This window comes from Genypterus blacodes, unplaced genomic scaffold (assembly GCF_046128005.1).
Source record: "Genypterus blacodes isolate CSIRO-AG114 ecotype Tasmania unplaced genomic scaffold, CSIRO-AGI_Gbla_v1 ptg000012l_1, whole genome shotgun sequence".
NCBI classification, from domain to species: domain Eukaryota; kingdom Metazoa; phylum Chordata; class Actinopteri; order Ophidiiformes; family Ophidiidae; genus Genypterus; species Genypterus blacodes.
In genome coordinates this window covers 3,684,853-3,697,604 of record NW_027466826.1, presented here as the reverse complement: position 1 = coordinate 3,697,604, position 12,752 = coordinate 3,684,853, and the positions used below count along the sequence as shown (strand labels likewise).

Genomic DNA, 12,752 nt, shown 5'->3' with positions numbered 1-12,752 from the left:
ATCCATTAAGATCAAAATGCTGAACCAGCATCAACTTGGCCATATATTAGTGGTAGAGTCATGTGTCCTGACACCTGGATCAGTTTGTGTGTGTGTGGATCTGGACTGGATGTCTATTTTTTTTTCATTATGACTAGTGACTTATTACACAATGTGAAAAGATGTTGCCAGAAGTCATGCAACTTGCCATGCTGCAGTGCTGTGTTTGCACTATACACACACACACTCCCAGGAGCTCAGAGCCTCTTTTCCCCCCAACACATCTATTTACTCTGGCTCCTTGTTTCTACTGCAACCGACACTCTGCTTCTTTCACACCCCGTCTCTCCACGGCTTCTAATAGACCTGATCCGACCCGGTCTGCCTCAAGCATCCACAGCACTCCTGCATAGAATTGCAGCAAGATAAATTTTCCCGGTAAACAAAAATTCATACCCTTAGTGAACCGAACCATAACAGTTTATAGGAGACTCAAAGTGCAGCGTCTCTTTTATGAATGTAACCCCAACTGCCTTCAGCCCACACTGAGGTATTAAATGATGCCCCGGAGAGCTGCAGGTGTGTGTTAGAGTGTGTGCGTTTGTGTGTGCTTCGTGTTGTGTCGCCACCGCAATTCTTTTCCCTAGATCTGTAGCACCTAGAATGAAACACAGGCACTGCGGCTATCTGATCCTCTCACAGCATCTCCTTACTCAGCAGGAGCAGGCAACCGATCAACTTCAACACTAATGTTGGGCGGCAAATGTCACTGGTCTGGCTGCTAAGGCCAGATGTTATCATGTATCCCTGGCAACAATAGAGGAAGCCCACGTGTTGAGAATGAACAGTTTGCTCAGTGCAAACCAGGGGCTTGGGATGTATAATGGAGCCATTATCAGTAAAAGAAAAGCTCTGTATCAGATCGTTCACATGCTGACTGACAGGTTGCCAAACACTATCTGAATTGTCTGCACTGCCAGATTAAAACCCACCCAGGGCAACAGAAATGCTGGAAATATGCAAATAATCGATGTCTTAAGTTCGAGAGGCCCCAGCAGAGTGGCCTTTCACTTCTGAGCATCAAACAGAGGAACAGCACTGTGTCAGAAGCTCAGAGAAACAGAGCTGCCACGCAAAAGTTTGCTGATTAAATGTCCTGGCTGCCAATCACAACTCCACTGTGGACCGATTGAGTCTAAAAAGTAAGGTTTAGGTTTGAGTCCATACGCATCAGGCAGCTGTAAGTGCGAGTAATGAGGACGTGTCTGACGGTAAACATTTGGGACGTCAACAGCAATGCAACACTGTCCAGACATTGAGAGGCACAGTGAGTATCCAGATGCAGCCCCTGCTGAGTGTTCACTCTGCTCGTGTTGTATTCATGCTTCCCTCCCACGAGGGAAATAAAAAATATCTGGCGAGGGTGAACTTTCTGTTTTTCATCATCAGCAAACACAAAGCCCCAAATTAGAGACCTTCTAAGTCTCGGAACAACACCGCCACTGCCACCACTGCAACAGTAAACACAGGACTTCTACAGCGACATCCACTGTAAACTAAGAACCACCACAGGGACCACAGTAGTCTGAGCACAGGCATCAGAGTTGTGAAATTTATTTTTGACACCAAATAGCCCCCAGAAGCCTGAATACTGCTGCAATGGCTGTGTGTGTGTGTGTGTGTGTGTGTGTGTGTCTGTGCGCGTTCAAAGAGTATAGTGATAAAATTCCCATGGCCCAGAAACTAAGGGGCAGCCAAACAGTGATTAGTGTGCTGATCAGACGAGATGCTGACATGAGGTGTTCTGGCTGGTGTTGAATAACAGTCCCAGTCTGCACAGGGCAGACCAGCGCGGCTCCGTCTGTGTCCTTTCATTATCGTCCCTGTTAAACGGCAGGGGGAGAGGAGTTCCTCTAGATAACCGAGATATCACCAACACCAACCCACGCACGCTGAGGCAGGGCAGCACTACAAACATATGCAAATGGAGGGAGTGGTGTCTGCCAGCGAACACGCACGGATGTGCATGTGCAAGTCCATCTGTGCTCACCAAGTGTGGAGTGACACGTGCGTTGAAGTGTACCTCTGTTGCAGGTGCGCCCGTCTGTTCACAAGTCGGTTTGTCAGCACTACTTCCACAGCGTCTGAGCAAAGGGAGCCCCCCCCCCCCCCCCCTTCTTCCCCCCCTCCTCTCCCTCGGCACACAGCCACTGAAATGCTGCCTGAAATATTTAACAGCGTAGCAGCAGTCAATAGCACAGCAACCTTGGAATCAATGTCGTACAGCTAAGAAAGGGCAAAACACAAAAAAGGGGGGAAGAGGAAGATGGACAGAACGGAGATAGGGAGGGGGGGAGAGAGAGAGAGGGGGGGAGAGAGAGAGAGAGAGAGGATAAATGGAGGTGCAGCTCGGGAGAGACGGAGATAAATGTAGGCCGGAGTCAAAGAGCGTGACTCGTGAGTCGTGTTTAGAGTGCATTACCAAACCATGTGCTGCATGTAGTAGGAGCCCAACGCAGACGGCCCTCCCTGCAGAAACGTGACTGTAGTGTGTGCAAATGAAGGAGAGGGGCGGTGGGCGAGAGAGAGAGGGGAGGAAGGATTAAGGGTACCAGAAAGAGAGCGAGGGAGGGGGATAAAAGAGAAACGAGTGAGCTGCCAGTGTGAGAAAAACCAGAGAGCAGGGAGAGGGGGAGTGAGGAAGGGGGCGGGGTGGACTGCTGATCACTGCAGTAAAGGAATCCCTCGTCTAGAAAGGGGGGTTGCCCCTCGCCGTCAACTCTCCCTCCTCCTTCTCCATCCCCATCTTACCCTCACTGAATCCTGATGTGCCGGTTAGATCGCCGCTCAATTCTCATCTGCACTGCGCTTAAACTTCCACCGCATTTCACCCCGCTTGTGTGTGTGTGTGTGTGTGTGTGTGGCGTGTGTATGTGTGTGAGTCCACGTGCCTTTAGTAAGCAGACCTAAGGACACTACTGAATATCCTCAGACATGAAAAGATAATGCCTCTCTGATAAGAACAAGAAGGAATAAGAAATCACATAAGAAAAGGAAAGCGCAAAGCTCCACAGCACTAAAAATGTCTCACCCTCTGCAGGAGTCCAACATTCTGTAATAACCTTTGCAATCTGCAGTTAAAATTAATCATCCTCGCGACTGACCGGTAACGAAGGCGTACAAGCTTTGCCAGCTCTCAGAAGAGAACCCATTAACACATTCACACACACACACATTCCAGTGTGAAACTGCTGCAGCTACAGCCCGGCTATCAATATCGTCTCTGTGTGCAGCGACGACGACGACCGTTTCCCTTCGCCTGCGATGGAGTCGGACAACATAATCACATTCTTGTATTCATGAATTCGAATATGTTTTAGTGCAGATTATTTATGTGGAGAAATTTGCAACATTTATTACTTTCGTTCCTCCCTAGACACAAATACAGATTCAGAGAGAGTTTGCGGGTCTATTTTGAGGGCTGATGGATTATGTGGGAATATTTGAGATGATGAGAAACATCCCCAGAGGCTATTTCCATTTATTTTTCAAAAAAACGCCCTCTGAGCTACAAAACTTGTGGAATGACTACTTCTTGGTGTGTGTCCTTAGTGAGAGACCTGACCAAATGACACAGCAGCTTAAATGTTTTATCTCCACAGACACACTGCAGGGGGAATCTGGTATGGATTAGAGTACGCATGTCTGCAAGTGGGAGACCAATGTTGAGGAATAACACCACTGACATAATTCCCATTACACGGTGCCCTTCTTCTAGACTGGAAACCCCCCCCGTCATTTATCTACGCAATAGCTGCATCCATCTACTCTGTAATGTGCTGTCCAGGGTGCAGCCTGCAGGCCAGATAATGCGGGCGGTCGGGCGCTGGCACCAACATATCTTTCATAAACACACACATAAGCCCGTATAACTTAAAGGGCATTCCATTGCGGCGTAGCTGCACACACACACGCCTCATTCTCACGCTCGGAATCCCTTCCTTTCTAATCTACTTTAATGTTGGACGTAAGAAAGCCTGGATGTATTTACTATCGAGCTTGCCGGGGATCAATTTCAAAAGTCAATGTGATAAAGTTGAGGGTCAAGGAGATGCGATGCGTTTCATCATGCTATTACGACATGTGAGGCCCGGAGAGGAGCGCATGGTCAAGGTAGGGTCAACGAGAGGTCACTGGTTTGTGCGCTGGGCGGATCAATGCAAACCCGGTCACACGACAGACAGGGACCAGTGAGTCAACGGGTCCATCCATCATCCTCGAGGTGGATAAATAATCGGATGAGTAAAGATCCTATGTTAAGTAAAGTTTCTTTGCCATTCCTTTGATTCACTGCCAGCTGATATTAACAAGGATCTAAGTCATCACCAACAACCAGCTGAGACACTTGATTTAACTGTGGGGACTAATTATGTGTGGATTGTTAAAACGGAAGCAAATGCGGTTTATGAGCTGTTAAATTGGAAATATCACACCAAGCCTACCGGGAATCTGCATCGAAACACGTTCTTAGTCATTTGTCATGATTTCAAAATCTCTCTCTTGACATTATTTCTCTCATTATTAACTTGGTGTAAAAGAAGCCCAAGCTCCCCTAGTGTTGTCTCATTGTAATAGCAGGTATTTAGTGAGAGCGTCTCTCCCTGATCCACTCTTGGCTCCGCGCCAAGCACACACTCCACGCTCCACTGCAGTGAGACAGCTCGGGTGTGTTTGTACGTCTCTATTCACAGGCACACACGCCAGACTGTGGTGGTGGCGGTATTTGTTTGTTAACATCGTGCAGTCACTTCTTTTGTCAAAAGTTACATTGTGCCCTTTGAAACGAAGATTGAATAAAAGCAAATGCGTGTATCACTTTGTGTTTACGACTGAATGACTCAAAAAGTGCATACCTCTACTCGACATCCTTCTTTTGATCACTGTGCACACTGGGACTTTAGGCTCCATTTTACCTGGAACCATAACCATAACCGCTATAAACAAAACTATCACAAAACCATTTGATACTGTGGTAGATGCCCATATCTATCAACAGCAACCAGATAAGAAGCTTCTCAACGCAGAACCGGGAAGTTAACACAATCAATATGTTATGCATGGTTCAAATTTTAAATCTCAACTCGTGCAACTCAACCATATCGAATGAGAAACTGAAGCGTGTTGGAAAGCTCCCGCGTGCCCAAACTGACACATCCAGGGGATGAACAACACATTTTAATCCACCAGACCCACATCTAATATGGATCTGGGCTGAGCCGCGTCTGAAGGAAACGCACGTCTGAAGATATCTTGGGTTTTGGGGAAATAAGCAAATGTCAATCATGGGCCCAATGTCTTCCTTGAGTAAATTCCACCCATCTACAAAATGTATTCAAAATCTGGAGAATCCTTCTGCCAGACATAAGCACAATTATAGAGGTAAATAATGCTTATGAGGACAGTCTTGACAGTTCAGCACAGGCTTAGATGAACAGATGCTTACAAGATGTGAAAGTGGCTAAACTTGACTGATCTTAACCCCTCTAAAACAGCTGCCCCGGGGCTCTTCACACTATATAACAGGTATGAGGGGGTGTTGGTGCAGTACAGCTGACGTGTCCTGTCTTCTGTGTCATCTCAGCTCTCTAACCTGCTCCTGAGGTCCTGTCCACTCAGCTACCTGCCAGCTCACACACCCCCACTGTGGGTTTATGAAGTAGAGACGCACAGCTGCTCTTCATCTGAACACGCTCACATTCACAATCCCATGCACGCACACACACTCCTTCCCTTTAGAAATAGAGACAAAAGGAAACATCTACCCAGATAACGTCAGCACTCTGTAACTGCTACGGAGGAAAGTGGATTTCAATACAGTGACAGTAATCACTCACTTTTTTCTAGGCAGTGACAAGCTTATGTAACAAGGGAAACACCGCCTATTCTCTTTCCGCTATTGTCCTCGCCTGGTAAAAAGCTATTAACAGATATAAAATCTGTAATCACATTCTAAGAACAGCCACAGTATTAGGCAATTTCTGCCTATGCATTGCGAGGGAGAGCGTGACAAAGCACAGCGCCTCATATGAAAACCCAAACCAATCTCATCTCTCCACTGCATTGCAGTCGACAGTGTAAACACCCCCCCCCTCCCCCCCGATTAGGAATTTCAAACATCAAAAATCACTGCAAGATAAAGCAAGCGGTTCATTTTTCTGGCCCGATTTTCTATATAATTTCAATAAATTGCCCACTTTGATTAATTAATGCGAGCTCATGGCCGGCTTAATCCACAGGATAAGATCTCAGCTGAGAGGAAATCTATTTTTATGACACGCAAGCTTAGGGAGCGCATTGCTTCAAACAGCCAGCAGGGACGACCTCCAGCCCAGTGGATTTCTGATGGGAGTTTTGTTTTAGTATCTCAAGAATAAAACGAAGCTTAAAAACAAAATCCAACCACAGCCTGTTTAGGCAAACAAGAGGATAATGACTTTTTTCCCGAAACTGCCTAGTTTAGTTTTATAGATATTCCAAAATTGTCCCGATAGTACATTTGCCAATATTTGACAGATACTAGATTTTTATGTCTGATCTTAAAAAATAAAAAACTAAAAAGAAAAAACTTGAAAAGAAAAATCAACTTAAAAGGAATGGACCCAATTTTCAAGTTCAGATTTTTAGTTAATAATCAAAAATCTACTGACTGGAAGGAGCACAGACCAACACCACCCACATCCCCAAACATCCCCAACACCTCACAGCAACACACACTGCTGCTGGCTGCCTTCCCAGGGACCAACAGCAGTGGAACCTGATGCATTATTGAATAACGGCCAAGGCTTAAATGCCTCAGTTGAGAAATCAGTAACTAACTATTGAAGGTTTTGATTAGATAGATGATGCTGAGAACTGCATCCAAACCACATCTGCATGTTCTAACCTCCTCAAGTCATTCCATAGATAGAAGTGAAAACATGGTTTGCATACAAGATGTGTGTGTGTGTGTGTGTTAGGTCTTGCAGGCACAGTGAGACCCTCTGCGATTGCTTCTTCACCAGATGGCACTACCTGCTTGTGTCAGTGTTAATTTTAGTGCAGGTCACGCAATCCTCAACCTCACAGTAGACTGGATGTGGGACCTTCTCCTTTTCATCCATCATCTTTTCATATTTCCCTCGATCCTGTGGACCCTTCACGTTCACCAAGATTTAGTAGTTTCCCTCTCTTCCAGGCAATTCCTTACCTGGCATTCATAGACACGCAGCAGCATCTATGGAATGCATGCATGCATGCATGCACACACACAGCCTGCACTGCACACACACACACACATGCACACACTCGACACCGGCTCTCATCTTCCTGGTGATCCTAACAGGCCTGATAAAGATTCAGGAGAAGGTGGACGCCTGCAGCTCCTTCACACCGCACATACTGTCTCACAGAGAAATCAATGCTGCTGAATAAGCACTATCCAATTCTTAGTCTCACACACTCTCCTCCCACCATCACTACTGTGTTGAAAAGCCTGCTATCGATACTGACCCACGATAGAATTACATTTCTGTTTCAAATACACCTCGCAGAACAGAATTACACTTTGCTCAATCGGTTCCTATTGTTTGCTGATGCATTGTTGGTATTACATATAGATAGTGGGGGACAAAACACTCCTTTGGAAATAAGCAATACTCTACCTCCCATTCATCCTCAACATGTTTAGAAACGCTAAGGCTGCTTTAGGCAACGGACAAACCCAAATATTCTATTGAGGATTACAAAATGTTTGGGCTCAGAATATTCCAAATAATCTCTAGTCTAGCGTTTGAGTATGAGGAATGTGATACCTTATAGAATTAATCCTGCAGCAAGCACATCCCCATCCAACATTCACTGTTTAGGATCAGTTTTATTAAATCCACATTGAATTAAATATTCACTTTAGAGTGCATACATTTGTAAAGAAGAACATCAATTTATATCTCATCTATGACGCTGAAGGGTGGAAGATTCTCCACGTTGCCCCTCTGCTGCTTCCACTCTTGGCTCACTTCATAATCCCACCCCGAGGTGATGACTTGGCACCGAGGCAAATACAATTGCGCAGCCACAAGCCTTATAAGTCATCTGATTAAAATCAACATTAATTAATAATATTGTCTGCTCCTGTGCATATTACAACTCAGTCGGGTTGAAAATACATGAAGAAAAAAAGGCCTTTATTCTCGTTTATGTGAGAGGGTTAAAAATGAACAAAAGCTGTTCAATGGGTTTATTTTGCATCCGGCACTGACTAATTAAATGTCCGGTCCGATAAAATATTCAGTGAAACTCTGGTGAAAATGTCAAATTTAAATATCAAGGCAGCCAGATGGCTTCAGCACTTATCTTGATGGACTGACCGTTTTTCTTCCTCCTTGTAGGAGGTGAAGGAGGCGTTGTCGTCTGGCTAATGGGACACACTGGTGGTGACATTTTGCTTTAACCTGCAGGTACTAAAGCCATCCACTCTAGTCAGACCACCTCATGGTGATTCAAGCTGAACAATGAAGAGACAGCTCAACAAATCGCAAACTTTTAAATGTCTTCTGAACAGATTCAACACGCATCAGCACCCCGATGCGTTTTATCCTTAATGCAATTACAGCAAATATGAGTTGTCGGCCGCACACATTGATGTAATTCAGATTACTGTGTTCACTCACGATACATGACTTGGTGCTTAAACGGTTTACAAGGGGGGGTTTGTGTGCATGCCGTGTGGGCACAAACATTGATTTTCAATCTGATTGTGGCATCAACAAAGAATGGGGTCGTATAAAAATTGGAGCTTGTATGTAGAAGTAGTGAATTAATAAGAACATTAAAGTTAATTGCAAAACCAATTGTGGAATTCATTTAAACACTATCTGCATGCGGATTTAATGCCATAATGAAATATTTCAATTCATAAGGTCACCTTTTATGCAAAACACATTTATGCATCCTCCCTTTGCATACTAAGCAGGATACAGGCGGCTGTAGTGACTAAAGACTATTTATGAACATGACCGCTGCAACCATAAATGGTCAAAAGACTGCTTGTAAAAGTGCAGAATAATCCCATGACACAGGCTGCGCAATGACAAGCGGATCGTGTCTCAGCTGTGTGCGAGCGTGCGAGGCTGCGTTCAGGGCAGCATACAGAATTTCAGAGACAACTGTGAACTCTTCCTGAAGTGGATATTGTTATTTATGGAGTTGAGTCTGGGAAAGATTCTTTTGAGGAAGTATCTCACTATTACCTCGCATCACAGCCTTTTGCTTCTGCCCTCTATCCTTTGAAAACACACATACACACACACACGCAAGACCATGAACATTCAGTCATGCCTGCGGTTAGATTTGGACTGTGAAAGTAAAGTAAAAGTTCAGCGGAGCATCCATTAAGAAATGCCCAGAGTGCCAGTGCTCGCTCACTGTTTCAAGTTGTCTTGTCCTGGTCACGAGAGGGTTTATGAGACTAATCTGGGATGTCTGGGAAAAAGCTCCTCTGTGCTCCCTTCGTTAAATTAGGGAGACTCGGAGTATTTAACTTAGCCACGGTACATGCCGACAGATGGCACACGGGCGTGCCAAAGCCAACTCTGGGCTAATGAACAGCGGTGAGACCCTCAGGCTGGAGCCGACTCTGTGTTGAAGTACTGTGGCTGAGAGGAGGCTAGAACACAACCATTGACTCACACAGCTCTCATCCTCCTGCAGGCTTCATTTCACGTGGTGAGGGCTTTTCATCCTGGCCTCCAAATAATAATAATAATAATGATGATGTCTGGTGTCAAATTTCTTGGCCGCGCCATGCCACATTACTAAATGTGTGTTTGTGTGTGTTTTAGGTTTATATGCATCATAAAATGCACATGGTATCCTTACTTCTCCTCAAATAGTTTGCTGTCAAGTTGCCACGGTGTACCAGTCATTGCCTGTGTTCCCCTATCATTGCCAACCCCTCTTCTGGCCTTAGGAGAAAGTTGCCTCCATTTTGCCAGCTGCTTCATTACACCCAGCACAGATTTTCAGCGGAGGAGCAGAATGCGTGAGGAGGCCAATGCTCTCTGCTTGGCCAAGCTGGCAGAACCACAGCCAACAACTGAAGCCCGTTTGCTGCTGTCTTGGTAGTTTCTCCATCATGGCACATGTGTCTCCTACCTGCATGAATGATGAATGAGTTTGCATAGTTAATGGCCAGAAGAGTGACTACATATGACTGTCGCTCTGTGATCATGTTCATCCTGTTATTGACTAACTCCTGATCCCCCTCCTCCCCCTCTGGTTCCTTCGTCATCAACACATTTTAACTGTAATTATCACAATATCAGGTTGATTGATGTTTCTTTCTTTTCTTTTTTTTGCATAAGCAGCGAGTGCACATCCCCGCCAAGTTTGCTAACAGTCGACCAATTCATTCATTCATGAGATCCAGCACTTTTTTGAAGAATGGCGCCCACTCACATTTGGCAGTTAAATTATAGCAAAAACAGTAAGAAACATCCAAAGGAAAAGATGAATCTTACTATTAACTTTTGTCTGGCTTGGTCTGTGCGTTCTACATATAAAACTTTGTGATAAATGATGCAAAATTGTAGGAGGAGACTGCCAAATGGTGTAAAACGTAGTTAGGCACTTTGATTCTATGATTTATGGTTCAAAAGATAAAGGTTGAAATGTAAAAGTAGTTATAATAGCGCTGAAATTAGGCCAAATGATGCCAAACTTGAATGGATTCTTCCCTGGATCACGTCCAACAAGCACAGCAAGTTTCATTGAGATCTGTCAATACATTTCCGATCATAGATGACCAACTCTGTGTTAAAGTCAACACTGTCAGTTTTTACTGATAGGTTGACAAAAACTGAATTTTTTATGACTACAAAATTTTTCCCCACTGCACCGAATAAAAAAGCTTCACTCTAAGACAGCAAACATTAATTATTCAGAGTTCTGCTATGGGGATCTCGCACAGATCCTCAACAGTTTATGGAAAGTGGGTCCGCATCTGCGAACCGCCTGTCAGTCCGCCCACCTGCATTGCTCAGGGAACCAAAGTCACAGCCAGCCAAATGCAAAGTCAAATACACAGACAGCCTGGTCTACAGAGCTCAACGGGGTCCCGGGCAGATATACGCATCTCCTCATGCCAGGCGTGTTGATATGATCCCCCGCCCCCCCCCTGGCTCAAGAAGCTTATGAGTGGAACACACACATAGCAATTTGACTCTCGGAAGACAAAGGCCAGAGTGTCTGATAAGACTGAGGAGTGTATATTGGTGTTGTATCACAATGATAGCTGTTGACTTTGTAAGATTGTGTCTTCCTCTCATCTCTGTTCTTTCAGATCCACTAAATAACACTGTGACCTGAAACTGAAGTCTGCCAGTCATCCCCCTGTCCCCATATCCATCCATCCAGCCTCACTCTCCCAGTCCCAATGTCTTAATCCTAATTATTATTCAACCCACTCCCATCTTTCCTCCTCGGTTCCTTCCAGTTGGAATGTCATTTCCCATATCCCTCCATATTCCTCAACAGCTTCCTCCATCCCTCGACAAACCCCCTGCTATCGTTCCTCCATCTTCCCCTCTCTCTGCAGGGCTCAGTCGAGCACGGATGTGGGTGAATGAGCTCAGACAAGGGCACCCAAGTCGTCCCCATCACCCTCCCTCCCTCCCTCCCTCCCTCCCGCAGCAGAGTTATTGCTGCAACTTTCAGTCCAGGAACAGCTCCAAAATGATGTAGAGTGACTCAGGTACCTTGCTGCTGCAAAACGTTGCTTTGCTTTCTTATTTTGTAAAAGATGTTACAACAACTGTGTTTGTTCCCTCTTCACAGAGGAAGTGATGCACCCAACAGACCTATACTGTGCAGGTTCTTCAGTCAATTTCAGCACAATCAAACTAACAACATTGACAACAAGCATCATCTTCCTGTGTTCAGCTCAAGGAGTAAGGTTCTAGTTTCGCTCCAGTATATTGAAAACAACAAGATGCACTAACTGTTCCAGTTTTAATTTGTCAGACATTAATCAAAGGCAATTTTTAGTTTGCAGCACACAATGACACATACCACAGATGTTCTACTGTTAAGACGCTTGTTTCTTCCATTGTTTTGATATTTGAAAACAATCTCTAAGCTTGAATTTCCTGTTCAGACAATAATGGTGAACGTTATTGGTCATAATCAGGTTTTTGTGTGTATGTTATGAATCTGTCGCTATGGGTGGAGTAACTGACTGAAGGAGGATATTAACAGCTGCTGGATCAGAGTTTCTCCTTCATACAGCTTGTTGAACTAGCCTAAACCTCTACACAGTAATGAAGACTTGCCTTATTAAAGGTGCTATTTAAGCTGCCAAGAATTTAAGACATGAAAATCAATAGGTCCTCAAACCCATTGCCAGTCACCTGACAGAAAGTGTCAGATAATGCTATGCAAGGGAAACGGCTTTCTTCGTAGAATTCGTAACATCGATTTTGTGATCAATGAAAGCGATACACGGAGAAGAAAAACAGATGAAAACAGACAAGCGTATTGATGTGATGCCAATGTTAAAAATGAAGAAGTGATTTTCCCTGATATGGTGTGATTCAAACTAGTGCACACACTCAGAAAGGCATATTACAAAGTTTTTGTAAAGATTCTCTTTTCCGCAAACTTTAAAAGTAGATGTTCTGTAACCTGACAGCGGTGTACATTGCATGTGATGAGATTGTGTGTGGGAGACAGATTCTAAT

General features: G+C 44.7%; 1 protein-coding gene across 2 annotated transcripts in view; it reads right to left on the bottom strand.

Moving 5' to 3' along the window:
• The window catches only part of mcu (mitochondrial calcium uniporter), a 55,406-nt gene that overhangs the window by 10,708 nt on the left and 31,946 nt on the right, over nucleotides 1-12,752 (bottom strand). The window lies entirely within an intron of this gene.